Raw genomic sequence first — 5,374 nt, forward strand, 5'->3', positions numbered from 1 at the left:
TAAACATCAGCGCCACAGGTAACTTCCACAAAGCTGTGAAAGATCTGAGAGAAAAGGCAAGAAGGGCATTCTATGCCATCAAAAGGAACAAATTTCAACATACCAATTAGGATTTGGCTAAAAATACTTGAATCAGTCATAGAGCCCATTGCCCTTTATGGTTATGAGGTCTGGGGTCCGCTCACCAACCAAGACTTCACAAAATGGGACAAACACCAAACTGAGACTCTGCAGAATTCTGCAAAAATATCCTCCTTGTACAACGTAGAACACCAGCTAATGCAGAGCAGAATTAGGCCGATACCCACTAATTATCAAAATCCAGAAAAGAGACGTTAAATTCTACAACCACCTGAAAGGAAGCGATTCCCAAACCTTCCATAACAAAGCCATCACCTACAGAGAGATGAACCTGGAGAAGAGTCCCCTAAGCAAGCTTGTCCTGGGGCTCTGTTCACAAACACACCCTACAGAGAGATGAACCTGGAGAAGAGTCCCCTAAGCAAGCTGGTCCTGGGGCTCTGTTCACAAACACAAACACACCCTACAGAGCCCCAGGACAACAGCACAATTACACCCAACCAAATCATGAGAAAACAAAAAGATAATTACTTGACACATTGGAAAGTATTAACAAAAAAACAGAGCAAACTAGAATGCTATTTGGCCCTACACAGAGAGCACACAGCGACAGAATACCTGACCACTGTGACTGGCCCTAAACAGAGAGGACACAGTGGCAGAATACCTGACCACTGTGACTGACCCAAACATAAGGAAAGCTTTGACTATGTACAGACTCAGTGAGCATAGCCTTGCTATTGAGAAAGGCAGCCGTAGGCAGACATGGCTCTCAAGAGAAGACTGGCTATGTGCACACTGCCCATAAAATGAGGTGGAAACTGAGCTGCACTTTCTAACCTCCTGCCCAATGTTTGACCATATTAGAGAGACATATTTCCCTCAGATTACACAGATCCACCAATTTTGATAAACTCCCATATCTACTGGGTGAAATTCCACAGTGTGACATCACAGCAGCAAGATTTGTGACCTGTTGCCACAAGAAAAGGGCAACCAGTGAAGAACACGCACCATTGTAAATACAACCCATATTTATGCTTATTTATTTTATCTTGTGTCCTTTAACCATTTGTACATTGTTAAAACACTGTATATATACACATACATATATATACATACATATATACATACATAAAGCAAGTGAGGTAGATAATATATAAAGTGAAATACAAAATTACACAGACAAGTTTCAAAACAATAAAGACATTACAAATGTCATATATATATAATTTGTATTTCACTTTATATATTCACTTTGTATGTTGTCTACCTCACTTGCTTTGGCAATGTTAACACATGTTTCCCATGCCAATAAAGCCCTATATGAGACAGACGGCTATTTTTGAGATCCACTGAAGTAAACTGCTACCTGACATCTGGAATTGTGATTGGTTGCCAGATGAAAGCAGCTTTAGTGGAAACTGCTGAGATTCACCATCTCCCTCTTCTTATAGAAACATGACCTCAACAAGACCTTCAAATCAAATAGTTAGCACTACCCTGCACCTCAACAAGACCTTCAAATCAAATAGTTAGCACTACCCTGCACCTCAACAAGACCTTCAAATCAAATAGTTAGCACTACCCTGCACCTCAACAAGACCTTCAAATCAAATAGTTAGCACTACCCTGCACCTCAACAAGACCTTCAAATCAAATAGTTAGCACTACCCTGCACCTCAACAAGACCTTCAAATCAAATAGTTAGCACTACCCTGCACCTCAACAAGACCGTCAAATCAAATAGTTAGCACTACCCTGCACCTCAACAAGACCGTCAAATCAAATAGTTAGCACTACCCTGCACCTCAACAAGACCTTCAAATCAAATAGTTAGCACTACCCTGCACCTCAACAAGACCTTCAAATCAAATAGTTAGCACTACCCTGCACCTCAACAAGACCTTCAAATCAAATAGTTAGCACTACCCTGCACCTCAACAAGACCTTCAAATCAAATAGTTAGCACTACCCTGCACCTCAACAAGACCTTCAAATCAAATAGTTAGCACTACCCTGCACCTCAACAAGACCGTCAAATCAAATAGTTACCACTACCCTGCACCTCAACAAGACCTTCAAATCAAATAGTTAGCACTACCCTGCACCTCAACAAGACCTTCAAATCAAATAGTTAGCACTACCCTGCACCTCAACAAGACCTTCAAATCAAATAGTTAGCACTACCCCGCACCTCAACAAGACCGTCAAATCAAATAGTTAGCACTACCCCGCATCTCAACAAGACCTTCAAATCAAATAGTTAGCACTACCCTGCATCTCAACAAGACCTTCAAATCAAATAGTTAGCACTACCCTGCACCTCAACAAGACCTTCAAATCAAATAGTTAGCACTACCCCGCACCTCAACAAGACCGTCAAATCAAATAGTTAGCACTACCCTGCATCTCAACAAGACCGTCAAATCAAATAGTTACCACTACCCTGCACCTCAACAAGACCTTCAAATCAAATAGTTAGCACTACCCTGCACCTCAACAAGACCTTCAAATCAAATAGTTAGCACTACCCTGCATCTCAACAAGACCTTCAAATCAAATAGTTAGCACTACCCTGCACCTCAACAAGACCTTCAAATCAAATAGTTAGCACTACCCTGCACCTCAACAAGACCTTCAAATCAAATAGTTAGCACTACCCTGCATCTCAACAAGACCTTCAAATCAAATAGTTAGCACTACCCTGCACCTCAACAAGACCTTCAAATCAAATAGTTAGCACTACCCTGCACCTCAACAAGACCTTCAAATCAAATAGTTAGCACTACCCTGCACCTCAACAAGACCGTCAAATCAAATAGTTAGCACTACCCTGCATCTCAACAAGACCTTCAAATCAAATAGTTAGCACTACCCTGCATCTCAACAAGACCTTCAAATCAAATAGTTAGCACTACCCTGCACCTCAACAAGACCTTCAAATCAAATAGTTAGCACTACCCTGCACCTCAACAAGACCGTCAAATCAAATAGTTAGCACTACCCTGCACCTCAACAAGACCGTCAAATCAAATAGTTAGCACTACCCTGCACCTCAACAAGACCTTCAAATCAAATAGTTAGCACTACCCTGCACCTCAACAAGACCGTCAAATCAAATAGTTAGCACTACCCTGCACTCAACAAGACGTCAAATAGTTACCACTACCCTGCACCTCAACAAGACCTTCAAATCAAATAGTTAGCACTACCCTGCACCTCAACAAGACCTTCAAATCAAATAGTTAGCACTACCCTGCACCTCAACAAGACCTTCAAATCAAATAGTTAGCACTACCCTGCACCTCAACAAGACCTTCAAATCAAATAGTTAGCACTACCCTGCACCTCAACAAGACCTTCAAATCAAATAGTTAGCACTACCCTGCACCTCAACAAGACCTTCAAATCAAATAGTTAGCACTACCCTGCACCTCAACAAGACCGTCAAATCAAATAGTTAGCACTACCCTGCACCTCAACAAGACCGCAAATCGTCAAATCAAATAGTTAATCAAATAGCACTACCCTGCATCTCAACAAGACCTTCAAATCAAATAGTTAGCACTACCCTGCACCTCAACAAGACCTTCAAATCAAATAGTTAGCACTACCCTGCACCTCAACAAGACCTTCAAATCAAATAGTTAGCACTACCCTGCATCTCAACAAGACCTTCAAATCAAATAGTTAGCACTACCCTGCACCTCAACAAGACCTTCAAATCAAATAGTTAGCACTACCCTGCACCTCAACAAGACCTTCAAATCAAATAGTTAGCACTACCCTGCACCTCAACAAGACCTTCAAATCAAATAGTTAGCACTACCCTGCACCTCAACAAGACCGTCAAATCAAATAGTTAGCACTACCCTGCACCTCAACAAGACCGTCAAATCAAATAGTTAGCACTACCCTGCACCTCAACAAGACCTTCAAATCAAATAGTTAGCACTACCCTGCACCTCAACAAGACCTTCAAATCAAATAGTTAGCACTACCCTGCACCTCAACAAGACCGTCAAATCAAATAGTTAGCACTACCCTGCATCTCAACAAGACCGTCAAATCAAATAGTTAGCACTACCCTGCATCTCAACAAGACCGTCAAATCAAATAGTTAGCACTACCCTGCACCTCAACAAGACCTTCAAATCAAATAGTTAGCACTACCCTGCACCTCAACAAGACCTTCAAATCAAATAGTTAGCACTACCCTGCATCTCAACAAGACCTTCAAATCAAATAGTTATCTGCTTCAAGCATCAATGAATTGGTCAACGTCTCAAGGTTCCTTGACAATCAAGACCAAGTAAATCTGTCCGGTGACTTTAGGTCCTGACTGTGTCATGAATCGATCCTCCCTAATTCTCCAGATTCTTCTCTGTGTAGGAGAATGTTGTCATCTGTTTCTCTCATTTCAGTCCTTCAGTCCTGTGAGAGCTGGCAGTACGGTATCAGCATCTGGTCTGGATGGGTTGGCTCTGCTCTCTACTCTGAAATGACTACAGCAGCTGCTGCCACCAAGCCAAAGGTCAGCTAAACCACAGAGAACACCACGCTACAAATAAGGAATGTTGTTTCTCCTCCTGCAAAACTGTGGTCTGACGACCAGACCTCCTCCCCCCTGGCACAGGACTGTGGTCTGACAACCAGACCTCCTCCCCCTGGCGCAGGACTGTGGTCTGACAACCAGACCTCCTCCCCCCTGGCACAGGACTGTGGTCTGACAACCAGACCACCTCCCCCCTGGCACAGGACTGTGGTCTGACGACCGGACCTCCTCCCCCCTGGCGCAGGACTGTGGTCTGACAACCAGATCTCCTTTAGCAGAATAAACAGTTGTCTCCATGGCAGGGGGACAGAGATGTCCTCTGTACAGGTGGTCTATGATTGTCCCTGTCTGCAGAAACACAAGCACTCACCATACCTCAATAATAAAAGTATGACTAATGTATAATATACAGACTAGAGGTCGACCGATTATGATTTTTCAACACCGATACCGATTATTGGAGGACCCAAAAAAAAAAGCAGATACCGATTAAATCTGCCAATTTGTTTTATTTGTAATAATGACCATTACAACAATACTGAATGAACACTTGTTTTAACTTAATATAATACATCAATAAAATCAATTTAGCCTCAAATAAATAATGAAAGATGTTCGGTTTTTGGTTTAAATAAGTGTTGGAGAAGAAAGTAAAAGTGCAATATGTGCTATGTAAGAAAGCGAACGTTTAAGTTCCTTAAAAGATTAAGAGGGTAGTGCATACGGCCCAGTGCC

Source organism: Oncorhynchus keta, chromosome 34, assembly GCF_023373465.1.
Source record: "Oncorhynchus keta strain PuntledgeMale-10-30-2019 chromosome 34, Oket_V2, whole genome shotgun sequence".
NCBI classification, from domain to species: domain Eukaryota; kingdom Metazoa; phylum Chordata; class Actinopteri; order Salmoniformes; family Salmonidae; genus Oncorhynchus; species Oncorhynchus keta.